Source organism: Euphorbia lathyris, chromosome 6 (genome assembly GCF_963576675.1).
Source record: "Euphorbia lathyris chromosome 6, ddEupLath1.1, whole genome shotgun sequence".
Lineage (NCBI taxonomy): Eukaryota > Viridiplantae > Streptophyta > Magnoliopsida > Malpighiales > Euphorbiaceae > Euphorbia > Euphorbia lathyris.
Window position 1 is genome coordinate 1,008,973 of NC_088915.1, and position 20,752 is coordinate 1,029,724.

General features: G+C 31.0%; 1 long non-coding RNA gene across 2 annotated transcripts; it reads right to left on the minus strand.

Annotated features, from left to right (window-relative positions):
* Positions 1-8,604: 8,604 nt before the first annotated feature.
* LOC136232113 (uncharacterized) lies at positions 8,605-19,243 on the minus strand. Of its 2 annotated transcripts, XR_010690312.1 has the most exons (5): positions 19,063-19,243; positions 18,897-18,974; positions 18,032-18,146; positions 17,280-17,551; positions 8,605-8,692 (listed from the first exon to the last, which is right to left on the minus strand). It is a non-coding gene; the product is annotated as an uncharacterized lncRNA (long non-coding RNA). The 2 variants fall into 2 exon arrangements; XR_010690311.1 differs by lacking the exon at positions 8,605-8,692 and having other exon boundaries at positions 17,136-17,551.
* Positions 19,244-20,752: the final 1,509 nt, after the last annotated feature.

The window sequence follows — 20,752 nt, forward strand, 5'->3', positions numbered from 1 at the left end:
TTCACTATTCTGCTTATTGGAAAAAAAATTAACGTTTCTATAAGGCTCGTTTTGTGATTCTGTTAAATCTTTGCTAATAACATCACGAAATCAATTCTTCAAATTAAAACAAAAACCCTAACATGCCATTGACCCAAAATTGTTCAAAACCCTAAAAAAATCAATTCATAAAATTAAAAAACAAAAACCTGTTGTGCCACAAACAGCTTCTGTCGTTAGAGTCACCAGAGATACCAGTAGAGGTGTGCCTAGCGGTAGACTAGAGACGGGAAGAAGACAGAAGGTTCAGGGAAAGGGAAACAGGGAGAGAGCGAGCTTGGATTGAGGGAGCGAGACGAGTTTGATCGCAGAGAGAGAGAGAGAGAGGCGGTGGAGAACTTGTGTCTACAAGAAAGAGATTTTCAATTTCAGAATTTTTATTTTACTGAATTTCTTTGATTTTGCTTTTGGGGGGAGTTGTTCCCGCTGATTATTTTGGGACACTTAATGGAGAGATATTTTTATATAAACAGTTGTCAATTTAAATTTGTCCCCTATTCTCACGTTAAAAAGAATTGGGCACTGTATCATTCTTTGTCTTCCTTACAAATTTAACAATATAATTTGAGGACAATATAATTTAATTGTCTTTAACTATTTGTACCCAAAACTCAATTTTCTTGTAGTGAAAGATCTAAGACTATTTGAATAAATTGTTAATAACTATATATGTGGTTGTGGTAGAATTAAATTAATTTAAGCTTTGGCTTCCCAGGTCAAACTTGATGAAATAAAGTAAATACTTTCAAACCAATTGCAGCCTATGAGAATTTCTACACTTTCTTCTCCTCGAGTAATATGATCGAGATAAATGAAATATTTCTATGGATTCAATAGAAAGTGCATCATAATCATATGTGTCCTCATCATCCTGGTCATTATCATAATCATCTGCAGACAATGTTGCAGCAGAGCAACTGGTATTATATATTATCTGGTGACTGCGGCAGGACTTGATTTCTCTTGATGATTTCAGTTGGCAGTTACTACTTTGACAAGTGTCTTCCATTTTTTACCTTCAACAAATTCTATTGAAAAACAATAGTATATTGAAACAATTTCTATTAAAAAACAAGAGTATATTGAATGCAATTAAACAAGAACAACATTAAAATTTCAGTAATCAATTTAAGTTTTAGATCTAGCATGAGGTAACAGACTTATTAAACCAAAAAAAAAAAAATAAGAGTAACTTCAACCAGAAGCCAGGCACTAATCAAACCATTAATTCTTTGTATGAAAAGGAAGAAAGGAACAAATCCAATTGAATATGATTTCTGAATGAAATAGAAAAATAAAACAAATTCAAATTCCTTGGATATGAAGAGAAAGAACTGTTACCAACATACAAACATTGGCTTTCTCAGTAAGATGCATCTTCTTTTTCACGAATCGTGCAAATACAAATCAAACCTGCAATTCCACATTCAGAAAAAAAAAAATTCTATAAACAAAAAAATAAAGGAAATCGAAATCAAAACGTGGTTAAACAAATAGACTAACATCTCACTTTGTTTCAACTAAACTTTATGCTAAACTTTATAAATGAAAATTATACTAAACTTTATTTTTTGAGATATACAGTTTAGATTCACTAGAAACGAGCATTAGATCAGACTTAACCAAAACAGATTCAACACTGAGCGTAAGTAGAATCAAAGGCTATTGTTAAAAGTCTCATATTGCCCATCCCGCCATGTGCTTTTAATTCCACAAATTAATGAGGTTGTCTGGACTGGAACGCTCGACCATTTGGTCTTAGAGGCTCTGGTACCATGTCATGGAACCGATTGAACTAAAAGCTCTAACTGATAGTTAAGGCCCAATCATAGATCTTATATTAACTGTAAAGTCTAAAAATACATCTTCATCTATGAGGTAGTTTTTTTCTTCCCCTACCTTTGAACCTATTATAAGAGTTAGTGTTGCAGGATTGAGAGATCGAAATAATGAGGATCCAGAGTTAGTAGGGTTAAGGTGCAAAAATACCCCTAATGTGTCAGGAGTAATTTTACCCATAACGTCTAAAATAGTGCAATTTTACCCCTAAATTAGTAACCAAGAGAAAATTTATAAATTGGTGAATTTTTTGAATTGTTTTGTCCAATTCGTACAAAAGATAGTATGTTTTCTTTTCCACATCCCAACATATGTTTGTGATTTGTTACCGATAAAATGATGCACGTGTAAAATGTAGATGACAAAATTCATGACACATAAGACAATTTGATGAATTATTTCTCAAATTAACCCAATTTATCAATGTTAGTGGTAAGATTGCTCTTGGCTTCCAAAGTTATGGGTAGAATTACACCATTTTAGACGTTAGGGGTAAAATTACTCCTGTCCCAAAACGTTATGGGTATTTTTGCACTTTAACACAAGTTCTTATTATGGTTTTTGTATTTAGTTGTTACGGAATAAGCAGGTTTAGAGAGCTGGTAAGACATTTGCAAAGTTCAGGGAGCTAAAAAAAATTCATGGGCAAGTTTAGGGAGTTTGTGATACGAAATAAGGAAGTTTATGGAGCTGATGAGACACTAGCAAAGTTCAGGGAACCAATCTACTATTATGGACAATTTCAGAGAGCTGGCGATATAGTATGCCATAAAATTATTAAAGTTTTGCTTTTGACCATAATAAAATCATTCATGGTGCCCAAAAGATGGCATGAACAATTTGCAAGGGAACTCAATGTCACGTATTAGTCACACATGAAAAAAAATCATGTGCGAGATACATTGATTATGATCATAAATTTTTAAAAAATAAAATCAATTGGAGTTCGACCCATCTATCCTTCCTTGTACATCCCCTCTAACAAACAACCTATATAAAAAGCCACTTTTTATACTATCTCACCTCATATCGCCTCTGTTAAACATAGTGGTACCTAATAGTATAATACTATGACAAAACTCAATAACTATTTAAATTATTTGGTGACCTTCATCTCGAGATTAGCAAACGGAGCGGCTCATGTTATGGCTACGTGTTCTCAGTACAATGCTAGTTTCATTAGTGATTTTTCTATCCCTAATTTCTTGGTTTTTATAGTTTGTACTGAATCTTCTTTAATTTCTTAATAACATTTTGTTTGGTTCAAAAAAAATAACTATTTAATTAATTTATTTAGCTTTGTATTTGAGAGGAAGTTGGCTTAAACCCCCCTAGATCCACTCCAAACCCTGATTTCATGCTCTTCACAGTTCATTGCCTTGCACAGTCTTCTTCTTTGGCCATCCTAGGTCTTTAAAGCTCAGGAATTCTATACTTATATTTCTGGGTAAGCTCATAGTTAGAGCTACCAAATTAGGGTCTATAATTTTCCAGTTGTGCATTTTGTAATTTAAGATGGAATTCGTCCGTCCTTTTTAATTGCTTAATTTTCTTTGATCATTGGGATAATTCCAATTTTCTAATGTAAATTGGACTCAATTCCTCTTTATAAGAAAAATTGTTTTCCATGGATGTTTATAAATAGATAATCAGATAATTTCAAGTGAATTTTGTTTTACTTGGTATATAAGTGAGTCATAAAAATGAGTTTGACAAGATAAATTTGTTGTTGTCAAAACCTAACCACGTTGATCTGAACCACGTATGGATGGTAATATTGCGTTTTGGCTTTAATGAACAGTTCTTTTCCGTTTGCAACTAACATGGGCTTAGACCAACTCCAACACATTTCATTAACTTTACTGCATCAAACCATGTTTTCATCATTTTGTCTCTCTGTTTTGATGTTGCTATAATGTTTTTACTCTAACCCATTTCATTATTATTTTATACTTTTTATAAAACATTTCATCATTATTAGAGTTAAATGATTTTGTATGGATTGATTATTAGTGTTAAATGATTTTTTATTTTTGTTTTTTTATGTATATAAAATAAATGAAAAAGAAAATAAATAATATTATTTTTTATTAAATGATGCTCCATCAAAAAAAATTCATGGAGCATCAAATTTGATGATAAATGACCGTATTTTGATGCATACGGTTTGCTCCTGGGTTGGAGATGGTCTTAGAGACGTAATGGTGGTGAAATTTGTATGCTCTTGGCTTGGAAAATGATTTTTCATTGTGATGGCTATTTGAAAATCAGGGAAGTTTCTTTGAATTATTGCTTAAATGAGAATGATAAATTTGGAGACCCTAAGAAGGCTGGTGATTAGTGTGTGTTTCCCTTTTTCACTATTTGTTTTTTCCTACTTCATTTTGCTTCACTCAGTGAACTGTATTTTGAAAAAAATTTCATAGCCCTAACATGAATCCAGGTTTTAAATCATTCACAGTGTTGAAGGCATCAAAAGATGGAATTTACAGTTTTAAATGTAAAAACTTCAAATATGGGTTGATATCTAGAAGGGTAGAAGCCATGTATATGCTTGCATGGTTGTTATCAAAGAAATTATATTGTGAGCCCTTGTTTCTGAATGGCAAAAAACTTTTAAACTTTGGAGCTAATTTTGATGACTTCATCTTCCAATAATTAGGACATTATTTGAGAGCATAAGCTTTGAAGGCTTTTAATTTGTTCACTATATGCAATGAAGACATGAAGAAATTATGTCTGAGGCTTCATATGTTTTAGACTTTTATCATCTTTAGATTTTAGAAGATTACTATGACTATTTCCATTATTAGTAAATATGGTTTTTGTTTGTCGGCATGTTATCGTTTCTTGAGGTGCACTGTGATGCATATGAATGTGCCTTGCTTTACCTATTTGTGTAAGGAACATAGTGTCTAGTTGCTCTTTGAGATGATATGTTCATAGTTGCAAATGCTAAGTCGATCCTTTTGTTTCGGCTGTAATTCTTACATAGAGTGTTTCCGCAGGATTTGTCAGCTCAGATGAAAGAAGAAGCTAGTATTATCGCAAGTAATGAAATGCACTATGGTGGTTCTATGCAAGCCCAATCCATCATATACAATTCTAAGGTTTTTAATTTCCATAGCATATTTACATTTTGTTGTGATGTGGGTGTAAATCAAAAGTAACTCCCACTACAACAAATATCATTTATAGCCACGGGTAAATTTGTGACTAAAGTTAAAAAGTTCCGTGACAAAATGATTTAGCGATGATAAAATATTTCGTAGCTTGTCGTAGCTAGAAGTGGCGTAACTAAAGGTTTAGCTACGTAACTTAGGTTACCCGTAACTAATAATAGATACATATAGCTACAAAAATAAAAAACTATAACTATAATAATATTATTTATTGCAATGAAAATATTTAATTTGTAACTAAATATTGATGTAATTAGCTACGAAAGTTATGTTTCGGATAAATTTTAGTTTAGCTACTTATAACAATGTTTGTAGCTAAAAAATTGACTTTTACCATAAGTATTTAACTTGTAGCAAAATAATAATATAAACAGCCATAAAATTACAAAAACCATGGCTAAAACTTAAATTTATAGATTTGAAATTAATTTTGTAGCAAAATTAAAATTTATTGCTTTAAATGAAAAGTAATATAACAAAATCAATTCAGTATTAGCTATAAATTTTAAATTTGTAGTTGAAAAATATTAATATTTTTTTTGAACCAGAAAAATAATAATATTAAGTACATGAATATATAATTTAAACTGGGAAACCATGTCAATTATAGATAAATTATGAAAAGGAAAGATAAATTCATATCCATAAATAATATGAACAATTATCTAAATAGAATAGTTTTACAATTTTCAATTGTTCTAAACACCAAATACGAAAGAAGTAATATTTAAAACATACAATGCTTAAAATAAAAATTATATTAATCAATATATTCAAATACATGTTTCTCTGAAGTGAAGCTTGACATTCCATAAAGTCTTCTACATCACCTTAGAGATCGTCCATAGACTGCAAAAATTACACAACTCCTTCAAGACAATATATAAAAATAACTGAGCTTACATAAATTATACAATTAATCGTTATAATTTAGTTATTCAATCACATAAGAATGTTGAACAGGGACATAACTAAATATATCAACATGAATTAAACGTCCCTATGATCTAATGGAATTATATCACTAAACAAGGACATACATATATTACCAAAAAGTTACCCACTGCAAAAAAAAACACATGATGTTCGAGCACTAAAATATTCCGTGACACATAAAAAGTTTCAGCTTGTTTTAAAAGTTTCAGTTTTCTTGTTCGAGCACTAAAATATTCCGTGACACATAAAAAAAATATGTTTCAAAAAGGGTATCTAAATTCATTTGCTAACCTGTCTTGAGGGAAGCACCCTTGCAGTCCATCCTTCAATCTCCTTGACACCACTGTCAAAATGAGGGCTGGTAACACCACATTTGTCAACCTACCCATCATTTCTACAATAATTTTACCGCATCTGTGATAGTCAGCATACTCAAACTCAGCAATGTATCTTACACAGCAAGAACAAAGGCTGAAGCAAAAAACAGAAACAGTTCATTAATCTTTTCAAGGAAGAGTAAAAAACAAAACAAAACTGATACCATGTTTTTGCATCACAAGTAGAAATCTGATGATGACTTTTGAGGAAGGCCAAATCATGGCCTAGCGTTTCCCTGGCTTTTCAGCATTGTATCTACACTTCGGAGAATCATTCAAAACACTAACTCTCACCATCTTTATTGCTAACAAATTTAAGATACGTCAATCACAAGTCAACTCAAGATATGGTAATAAAAGGGATTCATACCTAGACCAAAAAAACAAACACTGTGGTCTCATAATGAAAATAGAAATTCAGAAGCCCAAAGATGTAGAAGTTTAAGGATAAATGACAGAACAAAACAAATTTTAATTTAAAAAAAGAACTACAAAGGCCAAATGATCAAGAATGTTCTGAACTTATATGTGCCCAAACTCTAAATCTAGTCATAGAGCTAAACTAGATAATTCAAATTGGTATAAGATAATTTCAGCAACTGAATCTATTTTTCACAATGGAACATGGTTATGTTTTTTTTAATATATGATAATTTCAAATTAGTATTAGATAATTTCAGCATCTGGTTAGTCACCAGATTAAACATTTAATGAACATGAAAGATTTTTTGAAGGTTCAATGGATTATCAAATATTGTTTTAATATTGCTGATCAACATTCCGATGGACAGCAGGGATTTGAGGAGATAGATATAAAGAAAGTAGAGGAACAATCAACAGAGTTAGAGAAAGATCTGATAGTAAAAGAACTTGAAACCCTTAATGTTCTTGAAGAACTTGGGACAACGAAAGGGATCGTCATGGAATTGAAGCTTCAGCTACAAAAAGAAGCTCTAAGATGTATGTCAATCCCAGATGATCATGTTGCGAGTCCTGCTTCTATCAAGGAAATGAACAAAGAAAACTGTAGCTTATTTCCTGTCCTGAAGTCCTTTCCTGACATGATCTTTATGGAGTTGAAACAAGCCAAGTTGAATCTCGGTAAACTATTAAAACTATAAAGAATGAATTTCAAAAACAGAGTGAACTTGTAAACCTAAAAAATGTAAGCAACAATATGGGTAAAAACAATCATAGCTGTATTTGTTCAATTGAGTCTTCCATAGATAATGTCACTAACTTTTATTTTTCTCAACCCTCTAGGCCTAGACATCTTAACCTCTCTCGATTTCTTTTGAAATTTTTTTGGAAATTGTCAAATCAAAATAAAAAATCAGTTTATATATAATACAGAGATAAACAAAAGTTTCAGAATGAGAAACAATTAACAAATTAACTTTCTAGAGGATATGGAGGGGATTGTTGTACCTTTGGTATAACCTTCCCAATATCTGCAATCTTCAAGAAAAGCCTAAAGGAATGAAATAAACCAATATTAATAATGATATACAGTGGTGGAACCCGAGTTTTTTTATAACTTTAACAAGATAGATATTCCTGGAGATGTAACAAAATGTAGTGAGAATATAAAGAACTGAAGTCAAATTAACAAAGTTAAATTCATATATAGGCATATCCCACTGGAATTCAGATTCGTAATTTGCAGTCACTTACACCAATTTGAACTCAATCGAATTCTGTTTTAAACATTACATATTTTTATTCTATTCTAACGAAATTCACAAGATCAAACCACTTTAGAACAAAACTAAATAAAAAAGGAAATTCCTTTCGTACATCAACTTAGCACTTAGATCAATAAATTGTAGTACCTGCAGCTAAAAAGTGCAGTAATGAATACATCACAACTGAAACTAGTTAGATTGAGATGAATACATCACAACTGAAGCTAATGAATTAAAATAAAGCAAAACAGAACAGTAATCATCAAAAGCCCTCAATTCCGAATGGTAATAAGTAACCAAAAGCAAAACTTTACAGTATCTAGTCTCAATTGGGAGCAAAGCAGTATAGTAAATTGAAAGATAAATTGAAAAACCCTCAATTCAGAATAGTAATCAAAGTAATAAGTAAAGAAGGAAAATTTGAAAGTCAAATTGAAAGAAAAAATCTACTGAAAGACTAATTGAAAGATAACTCATGTATATACAATAGACTAACTAAGGTAGGGTTAGGGATTTAATATAAAAATTGAAAACTAAACTAACCTGGTTGGAGATCAATTCCGACGAAGAATATAGGTTGCGGGAGAAGCCGATGTGGAGGCTGGTTGAGTCCTGGTGGTCGTCGTCGTTGGACCTGGAGAAGAAAACGAAACGTATAAATGGGAGAGAAAAAATGAGAAGAAAATCGTATTTTGGAGAAGAAAAGGATAAAGAGGAACTATCATAGTTAGTCGAAAATTTAGAGCGGGATATTTTGGTGTGAATGAAAATTTCCCGTGAAAATCTAGCAGGATTATAGATAGTGGCGAAGGTGGAACAAAGCTAGAATTCTATCCACGTGAGGTTGCGTTATTTGTTTACTAAGTAATTGAAAAATTAATGTATTTTTGAATTGTTGATTTTACTTCACTGTTATAGAAATTCAAAAGGCACCCCCAATTAACACGTCCATACATTTTCATATTGTTTTATTTTTTCTTTAGAGAAAAAAAAATTCACACTTTCTTTTTTGGCGGAATTCATAGTTTTCTTATTTCAGAATCATATTGATGTAATATAATATATAGAATTGGAAAGTGTATATTTATTTAAGGGTTAAGGGGCAAAAAATACTCCTAACGTTTTGGGTCATAAGTAATTTTACCCCTAACGTTTAAAATTGTGCAATTTTACCTCTAATGTTTGTAGCCAAGAGCAATTTGACCTCTAACGTTGATAAACTGGATCAATTTCAGACACTATTATAAAATACACACCTTTTTTTCTTTATTTTGCATCAATTGCATATCAATTTGTTCTAAAAAAAATGGATATAATGTTTTTTGTAATTTAATAATAAAATTAGAGATTAATATTTATAAATTCGGTGAAATTTTTGAATTTTTTTTTGTCTAATTCGTACAAAAGACAGTATATTTTTAATATTTTTTCTTATTATTTTCACATCCCAACATATGTTTGTGATTTGTTACGGATAAAATAACGCATCTGTGAAGTGTAAATGACAAGATTCATGATCGAAAAGACAGTTTGATGAATTATTTTTTAAATTGACTCAATTTATCAACGTTAAAGGTAAAATTGCTCCTCGCTTCCAACATTATGGATAAAATTCCAACATTTTAGACGTTAGGGGTAAAATTGCTCCTGACACAAAATGTTAGGGGTATTTTGCACCTTAATCCTTTATTTAATGAATTGCGTTACGTTACATTACGTCGTTACGTTATGTTACGTTACGTTACGTTACGTTACGTTACGTTACGTTACGTTACGTTACGTTACGTTACGTTACGTTACGTTACGTTACTCTGAGTTACATTACTTACGCTATGTTACACTGAGTTACATTACTCTAAGTTACGTTACGTTACTATGAGTTATGTTATGTTATGTTACTATGACTGACATGACGTTCCTATGTGTTATTTTGCGTTATTTTGAGTTACATTACGGTACACTAAGTTACGTTGCTCTGAGTTACGTTATGTTACGTTACATTACTCTAAGTTACGTTACTCTGAGTTACGTTATGTTACGTTACATTACTCTAAGTTACGTTACTCCGAGTTACGTTATGTTACGTTATATTACGTTACTCTGAGTTACGTTATGTTACGTTACATTACTCTAAGTTACGTTACTCCGAGTTACGTTACGTTACGTTACGTTACGTTACGTTACGTTACGTTACGTTGTGTTATATTAAGTTATGTTAAGTTATGTTACGTTACTCTGAGTTACGCTACGTTACTCTGAGTTACATTACTCTAAGTTACGTTACACTACGTTACGTTACTATGAGTTCTGTTATGTTATGTTACTATGACTTACGTAACGTTCATATGTGTTACGTTACGTTATTCTAAGTTACATTACGGTACACTAAGTTATGTTACGTTATGTCACTCTAAGTTACGTTACTTTGAGTTACGTTATGTTACGTTATATTACTCTAAGTTACGTTACGTTACGTTACGTTACGTTACGTTACGTTACGTTACGTTACGTTACGTTACGTTACGTTACGTTACGTTACGTTACGTTACGTTACGTTACGTTACGTTACGTTACGTTACGTTACGTTACGTTACGTTACGTTACGTTACGTTACGTTACGTTACGTTACGTTACGTTACGTTACTTTGAGTTATGTCACATTATGTTACTATGACTTATGTGACGTTCCTATGTGTTACGTTACGTTATTCTGAGTTACATTACGATACACTAAGTTATGTTATGTTACGTTACTTTGAGTTACGTTATGTTACGTTACGTTACGTTACGTTACGTTACGTTACGTTACGTTACGTTACGTTACGTTACGTTACATTACGTTACGTTACGTTTACTCTGAGTTATGCTACATTAATCTGAGTTACAGTACTCTAAGTTACGTTACTCTGAGTTACATTACGTTACGTTACGTTACATTATATTACTCTGAGTTACGCTACGTTACTCTGAGTTACGCTACGTTACTCTGAGTTATGCTACGTTGCTCTGAGTTACAGTACTCTAAGTTACCTTAGTTTGCATTACGTTACATTACTCTAAGTTACGTTACTCTAAGTTACGTTACTCTGAGTTACGTTACGTTAAGTTACGTTATATTACGTTACGTTACGCTACGTTGCGTTACGTTACGTTACGCTACGTTATGTTACGCTACGTTACGTTACGTTACGCTACGTTACATTAGGTTACGTTACGTTACGTTACGTTACATTACGTTACATTACGTTACGCTACGCTACGTTACGCTACGTTACGTTACGTTACGTTACGTTACGTTACGTTACGTTACATTACGTTACGTTTCGTTACGTTTCGTTACGTTTCGTTGCATTACGATACGTTACGTTACGTTACGTTACTCTGAGTTATGCTACGTTACTCTGAGTTATGCTACGTTGCTCTTAGTTACAGTACTCTAAGTTACATTACATCATTACGTTATGTTACTCTAAGTTATTCTACGTTACTCTGAGTTACGTTACATTACATTATGTTACGTTACTCTAAGTTACGTTACGTTACATTACGTTACTTTACGTTACTTGGAGTTACACTACGTTACTCTAAGTTACGCTACGTTACTCTGAGTTACGCTACATTACTCTGAGTTACGCTACTCTAAGTTACATTACGTTACTATGAGTTATGTTACATTATGTTACTATGACTTACGTGATGTTCCTATGTTTTATGTTACGTTACTCTGAGTTATGTTATGTTACGTTACGTTACGTTACGTTACGTTATGCTACGTTGCTCTGAGTTACAGTACTCTAAGTTACCTTAGTTTGTGTTACGTTACTATGAGTTGCGTTCGGTTATGTTACTATGAGTTACGTTACGTTATTCTGAGTTACGTTACGTTACTCTAAGTTACGTTATGTTACTCTAAGTTACATTATGTTACTATAAGTTATGTTACGTTACGTTATATTATGCTATGTTACGTTACTCTAAGTTACGTTACGTTATGTTGCTCTAAGTTACGTTACTCTAAGTTACATTACGTTACTATGAGTTACGTTATGATACATTATATTATGTTACTCTGAGTTACGCTATATTACTCTAAGTTACCTTACTTTACGGTATGTTACTATGAGCTACATTACGTTATGTTACTATGAGTTAGGTTACCTTCTTATGAGTTATGTTACGTTATTCTGAGTTACGTTACATTACTCCGAGTTACGTCACGTTACTCTAAGTTACGTTACGCTAAATTACATTACTCTAACTTATGTTACTCGAAGTTATGTTACGTCAGGTTGAGTTACATTACGTTACTCACAGTTACTTTACGTTACTCTGAGTTACTCTATGTTACTCTGACTTACATTACTCTAAGTTACCTTACTTTATGTTATGTTACTATGAGTTACCTTACTTTACATTACGTTACTATGAGTTACGTGAGGTTTTTATGAGTTATGTTACGTTAGTCTGAGTTACGTTACATTACGTTATGTTACGTTGCGTTACGTTACATTATTCTGAGTTACGTTACGTTATGTTATGTTACGTTACGTTATGATACGTTATGTTACGTTATGTTACGTTACGTTACGTTACGTTACGTTGAGTTACGCTATGTTACTCTGAGTTACATTACTCTAAGTTACCTTACTTTACGTTACTACTATAAGTTACGTTACGTTATGTTACTATAAGTTACGTTACTCTGAGTTACGTTACGTTAAGTTACGTTATATTACGTTACGTTACGTTACGTTACGTTACGCTACGTTATGTTACGCTACGTTACGTTACGTTACGCTACGTTACATTAGGTTACGTTACGTTACGTTACGTTACGTTACGTTACGTTACGTTACGTTACGTTACGTTACGTTACGTTACGCTACGTTACGTTACGTTACGTTACCTTATGTTACGTTACGTTACGTTACGTGACGTTACGTGACGTTACGTTACGTTACGTTACGTTACGTTACATTACTCTAAGTTTCATTACGTCACTCTAAGTTTCGTTCCGTTACTCTAAGTTTCGTTACCTTACTCTAAGTTTCGTTACTCTAAGTTACGTTATGTTACATTGAGTTACGTTACGTTACCATGAGTATGTTATGTTAGTCTAAGTTACGTTACTCTGTGTTATGTTATGTTACTCTGAGTTATGATACGTTACGTTACGTTACGTTGAGTTAAATTACGTTATGTTGAGTTACACTACGTTGAGTTACGATACGTTACTCTAATTTACCTTACTTTACATTACGTTATGTTACGTTACGTTACCTTACCTTACTTTACCTTATGTTATGTTATGTTACGTTACGTTATGTTACGTTGTGTTGCTCTATGTTATGTTGCATTACATCACGTTATGTTACGTTACGTCACGTGAGGTTACTTTATGTTACGTTACTATGAGTTATGTTATGTTACTCTGAGTTACGCTACGTTACTATGAGTTACATTACTCTAAGTTACCTTCCTTTACGTTAGGTTACTATGAGTTACGTTACATTCTGTTACTATGAGTTACGTTATGTTCTTATGAGTTATGTTACGTTATTTCGAGTTACGTTACATTACTCTCAATTATGTTACGTTACTATGAGTTACGTTATGTTATGTTATGTTATATTATGTTACTCTGAATTACTCTAAGTTACTCTAAGTTACTCTACGTTACTCTGAGTTACTATACGTTACTCTGAGTTACATTACGTGACTATAAGTTACGTTTCGTTACCATGAGTTACGTTATGTTACTATGAGTTACGTTACGTTATTCTGAGTTACGTTACTCTAAGTTACATTACTCTAAGTTATATTATGTTACGTTACTATGAGTTCCGTTATGTTATGTTACTATGAGTTACGTTATGTTACTCTGAGTTACGCTACATTACTCTGAGTTACATTACTCTAAGTTACCTTACTTTATGTTACGTGACTATGAGTTAGGTTATGTTATGTTACTATGAGTTACGTTACGTTACTCTGAGTTACGATACATTACTCTGAGTTATGTTACGTTACGTTACGTTATGTTACTTTAGGTTACGTTACGTTACGTCACGCTACACTACGATACGTTACGTTGCATTACGTTACTCTGATTTACGTTACTTTACTCTGAGTCACGTTACGTTATTTAATATTATATGAGTTTTTATTATGTATAACAACAAAACAATTTTTTTTGAAGAAGAAGTTGATTCAATATTAAATATAAATCGAAAGTTTGAAAGGATGATATGAAATCTTTGAAGGATTGAAGTTGTTAGGTTATTGATTTAAAATGAGATCTATGTGCAATAATATCCACGTTCCATCCCTTCATTCTTTTAAATCCTATTTAAAAATATTCATTTTTTATCATAGCATTGATAAATTAAAAGAACATAAATATCTAAATATGGATTAATTAGATGTGAAAGTACAAAACTAAACCTTGAATTTCAGAATTGTTGTTATATTTAGAGCATGATATTACACATGGTTGTCAAAACCGGACCGGTCAAACAACTGGAAAAGATAAAGGATCAAGGGTTTGAGGTTTAATCGAGATCCAACCGGGGTTCAACCGGTAATAAAAAATCATATGCAAATTATATTTTTATTCATATGTAATTTTATAACATAGTATAGTATCAACTATATTCATAAAAATTATACTAATATAATAACATTTATTTACTATCAAAACATGATATCAAATTAATAAATTTAACATGACAAATAAATATAAAAATTAAAGAAAATATATACTTTTAAAATTAATAGTGATTATTTTTTATTAATAACTAGCATGTAAATATGTTAATAGGATATGTATTTTATAATTCAACTTAAATTTAAATTTATTAGATTTTTAAAATTTATTTGTATATATTTAAAATCTAAATGCTAATTAAACTGTATTAATATTGAGAAAATATAATAATTGTTTAATGATATTTATCTAAATAAAAAAAAAATAATACTAAATCATATTTTAATTATTTAAGTTATAACATTATTATTTATTCTTAAATAGTTAATAAAAGACATAAGTGAAATAGTAGTGTAGTGGTAAGTATTAGAATTTATAGACTAAAGGTCAAAGTTTGAATCCTATCTTTGTCAAAATTTATATATTTTTTTAAGTAAACTTGTCTAAAAGCAAACCGGATCAAACCGTTTAACCGGCATTGGGTCAACCGATTCATGGTTGAACCGGCAGGTTTGAGCGGATCTGAACGGTTTTCAAGGATTTAATAACCGGACCACCTCTGACCCGAAATTGTGACCGGTTCTGGTCGAACGGGGTTGGACCGGCCGGACCGTTCCGGGTTTGATAACCTTGATATTACATTTTTTTATAGTGAAAAAGCTATTCCTTAGAATTTGGACTGAATCTTGTATGTTAGAATGAATCTCCAACATTTGTTTTTTTAATTATTTAATTTTACTATATTTAGTGACTTTTATGTTATAGTTATTTTATAAATTTGAATAAATCAATTTGAACATTACCTAACGGATCGTGATAGAGTAGGATATATTTATTCTCAAATAGATAATAAAAACATAGTCATGAAAAAACAATTGACAATATTATAATATTTAATATTTAATTTATTTGATTAATTATTTTTTAAGTATTAAGGGATAAAGTGTAAAAATACCCCTCATGTTTACAACTAGAAGTAATTTTACTCTTATCATCTAAAATAGTGTAATTTTATCCCTAACTTTGATAGCCAAGAGAAATTTTACCCCTAAAGTAGATAAATTGAAAAAAATTTAAAAGTAATTCATAAATTATTTTCTCGGTCATGAATCTTGGCATCTAAATTTCACATGTATCGTCATTTTCTCACTCATTAGTAATAGGTTATAAACATATGATTAAATGTGAAAAAAATTAAAAAAAATATACCATATTTTGTATGAGCTGGGAAAAAAATTTAAATTTTTTTCCGAATTCATAAATATTAATTTCTAATTCTATTATTAAATCACAAAACATATGATACTTTTTTTAGAACCAACTGATACACAATTGGTACAGAATAAAAAATAAAATATCAATGTCTTATAATAATATCTGAAATTAACTCAACTTGCCAATATTAGGGGTAAAATTGCTTCTGTCTACTAAATATTAGAGATAAAATCGCACAATTTTAGATATTAAGTGTAAAATTATTACTCCTGACTGTAAATGTTAAGTGTGTTTTGCAGCTTATTCCAGGTATTAAAATTAAATAAAATCTATAATTTATCTTTACTATTGATATCTTTAATACATTTGAAGGAACTCTGATCTTTTTTTTATTAATTTATAAAGAATATTTTTAGTAGATGATTTTTTTCATTATCTGTAATTTATTATACTTTTAATCTATATAGATATATTTTTTTTTATCAATTTCTTTTTGTTTTATAGAAAAGAAAATAAACTTGTAAAAAACAAATGTGATACGCAATGATTGAAATAAAATTTGGTTCTCTAATTATTTATTTTTTTTATAATTGAGTCTTTAAATATAATTTTCACACACATTGACCCCTCAATGTGTGTGAAAAAAAAAATTAGGAGTTTAATTCTTGAAATCTTAAAAGTTCAAGAAGTTAATCATGTACGTTTTGATACGTATTTTTTATAATGATGTATTTTGACTTTTTTTTGTACTTAACATTTTATTACTTCTAAGAAAATCATTCATTACTTTCTATAGTTTTTATTTATTTATAAAACTGCAATAAATAAGTAGATTTCGTTGCTAAATAATTTAATTTGTTACAGTATTTTTTATCATAGTAAAGCGGTTGTAGCTGATACATTGCATATGGCTATAAAGTACACTTGTTGAAGCAAAAACTAGTAAATAGCTATGAAAGTGTTATAATTGTAGCTATTTGTATATATTAGCTACAAAAATTAATTCATAGCTAACTTTTGTAGCTGCTAATTATTAATATTGCTATAGATGGGTAAACTTTGTAGCTAAATATTAATTAGCTACAATATTTTTATCATAGTTGAATAGTTGTAGCTAATACATTACGTGCTGCTACAAAAATATATTTACCTAAGCAAAAATTGGTTAACAGCTACAAATACGGGATAATGTTAATGGTAGAATTTAAAGTTATGAAAAACGACACTATGTTAAGCATTTCAATGAATTAGATTGCGTTATGAAAGTAAATACCAATAACAACATCTCCATTATACTTACAAACTCTGGGGAGGAAAACACGGTGGCGGAGTAGATTTTGTCGCTAATGAGATGCATTCCTTTTGTAGTAATGAAGTTGCGTAGAAGATTTAACTTGGTCCGAGTCATGGATGTTCCTAGAGGGTTTGAAGGGTTAGTGACGAGCACACTTTATTCCAGCTTCAAGATAAGCTTGTTCAAGAGCTGGTGCAGTGATTTGGAAGCCATTTGAACTTGTGCATTGAATTGGTACAATTTCAACTCTAGTTCTCCATTTAAGATCTCTATTAAATCTGCATGAATTAAGTAGAAAAGTAAAGGTCAGAAACGTAACTTACAAATTTAGAAACAGGAAAAGTAAAAGTAAATACCAAGATAAAATTATTTAAATAAAACTTGACTTACCCAAGGTAATATGGAGTGGGAAGAAGAAAGGCTTCTCCAGGTTTAGCAAGTCAAAACATTAGTGTTTCATTAGTATTGCACCTGGCTTTTTAAGACAACATTTCTCTTATTTAATTATTATTATTATGATTTTGTAAATCAAGTTAAAATCCATACTCATATTGTACACGTTTTCATTCATCATCGTTGTATGAAAGATAACCCATTTTTATGCTGATTTACATAATTATTAAACTCGTTAATGATTAATGGGATCTCACTCACTATATGGAATATATATGAATTTTGTTAATATGTTAATTCAAGGTGTATGCTTCACAAACGAGTAAAGCTCGTGTGGGGAAAGATTTTAAATAATCTATATATACCTTAGCTTGCTTCACAACATCCGCAAAATCATGACTTTGGAGCTCAACAGGGTCCTAAAACTTGAAGAACTCATTTCCCTCATGTCTTCTCATGTAACTTCATCACTCGTCATAGCTGAACAAATAAGGAATAATGTTAATGGTAGAATTTAAAGTTATGAAAAACAACTCTATGTTAAGCATTTCAATGAATTAGATTGCCTTATGAAAGTGACCACCAAGAGCAACATAAATTCCTTTCATATAAAATTCATCAAAAAGAACCAAACTGAAACAGTTGCATCAAGAATGGAGCATTTACGTTGTTGGAAGTATAAAATGGTGAATATAATAAATGTAAAACACAACTAATTTCCAAGAAGACAACATAGTACTTATATAGAAATAGATTCAATTCATCTAGATTGGTTAGTTGTGGTAGTCCTTGTTGCAGCTACGACCAAAAACATACATACATCGTACCCTTCAAATTAAGAGAGGCTAAAAACACACATATCAAGAATTTACAACTTATTTAACATAAAGTTTCAAGTTGTAATTCAAACCAACAGCCTAAATTAAATCCCACTAAGCTAATGGTGGAAACAGGGTTCTAACTTATAAGCTACAAATGAGTAATTTATCAACAATGGAATAGGTTGTTATTTGTTGAAATGATAACAACAAATTACAAGTAAAAGAAAATTATTAGTTAAAGTAAATAAATCCACAAGAGCACAAGAACTTAGAATCACAAGTTAAACAGAAAATACATGCATTTCATAAATATGCAAGCTTGAGTTTTCTAAACAGAGATCCTACATCTGGGGCACCTCTCATAGTTTATTTTCTACTAGCTTCACCGAAATTAATCACAAATAATCACCTTAGGAATCACACAAGTTTCACATTCTCCACCAAAGTTGGCTTCAGCCGTTCGAGTAAGCAATCCAGCGTCAACAGCCTTGATGAACGATGATGAGGGAGAAAACTGATTAGAGAAAGAAATTGCGCATCCCAAATTTGCAAATAAAATAAAAAAAAACCCTAACCTGGTGAAAGTGGGTCGAGAGAGAGAGAGAAAGCGGGATGGAGGGAAGTCCGCTAACTATTTCTTCTCCCTATTCAATTTCTTCAGTTCGTCGGAACAAAATAGGGGGACAGGAGGCAGCTATTTAGGGATTGTCTGAGGTTGTTGTGTATTTGGGGAGGGGAGGAGGAGATGTCAGCGAAGGTGAGAGAGAGAGAGAGGGGCAAGGGTTTGAAGAAAGAGGGAAGAAGACAAAAGGGCTACACAAGTTCTACCCTCTTTAGATTTAGGTTATGAATAAATTATTATTATTATTATATTATTACTATTTTAACTACCAACAAATAAGTCATTAAATCCCACCCATTAGTCACTAACGTGGTTCCAGATCTAACATCCACGTTAACGACTATAAAACCAAGATAATGACTAAGTTAGTCAATATTTTAATGACTCAAATACATTTAGTCCCTAAAATCGGTAGTTATCTCCTATTTTTCTTGTAGTGCCAAACAATTGAGCTTGCTGGTGTTATGTGGTTTTTTTTCCTGCTTTTTTATATCTAATTTACTTTTAATGAGAAAATACTACTCCTAAATGAATTCTGCAGTGCTGTAGCAAATTTGTGTTCCCTATGGATACTTCATGGAAACCTGCACATCCACCAAGCCATTTAACAAGTGCATTTATAACTAGTAACAACTTTCAACAAATTTAATGAAAGTTAAACAAATTATATTTTTATATTAGGAATAAGGGAGAAGTGTAAAAATACTCATAACCTTGACAATCAGCAGTAATTTTAATTTTAATGTCTAACATGGTATAATTTTATGCCCAACATTTGCAACAAGGAGCAAATTTATGCCCAACATTAGCAAGTTAGATCAATTTGAAAAATAATTAATTAAAATACAAATATTTCGTCGAATTTAAGAATATTAATCTCATATTCTTTAGGGATTTTTTTTTGTGAAGAAATCTTTAGGAATAATTATGAATATTTATCTTTTCATTCAATTTAAAATACAAATGTTTGGTCAAATTTAATATATTAATCTCATCCGTAACTTAGACAACTGTTGCAAAATAAGGAACAAAATATTTATATAATGATTTATTAAATTTGATCAAACTTGCTAAACTTAGGGATAATTTTTTTCTTAGTTCCCAACATTAAGAGTAAAAATTGCACCATTTTACATGTTAGGATCATCATGCCCTTTAGGCTTGCAGGGTGCACAACACAGGCCCATCCCACCATGTGGTTTAATTCCACAAATTAATGAGGTTGTCGGGACTCGAACCCTCGACCGTTTGGTCCTAGAGGCTCTGATACCATGTCAAGAAACCGATTGAACTAAAAGCTCGAGCTTATAGTTAAGGCCAAATCATATATCTTATATTAATCTCCGACAATTTTATAGGGTGAGTCGTATTCTATACTCTAACAAAGAGGTAAGGACAATAGTTATGTCGATTGAAAGTGTTAAGAAAGTTGAATTATAACAAAGAGGTAAGTTCATCCTTTGTTATTAGACCCATTTTGTTAAGACAACCAATTCGAACACAATTGTTGAATGACTCAGAAGCATTTGAGGAGTGACTTAACTCTTTGTTCTCAATATATGTATAAATAATCACTTTTTTTATCTATTGTTTATGTTTTTTGTGAGAGGATGGATACAAACCCATAAACTCCCATCTCTAAA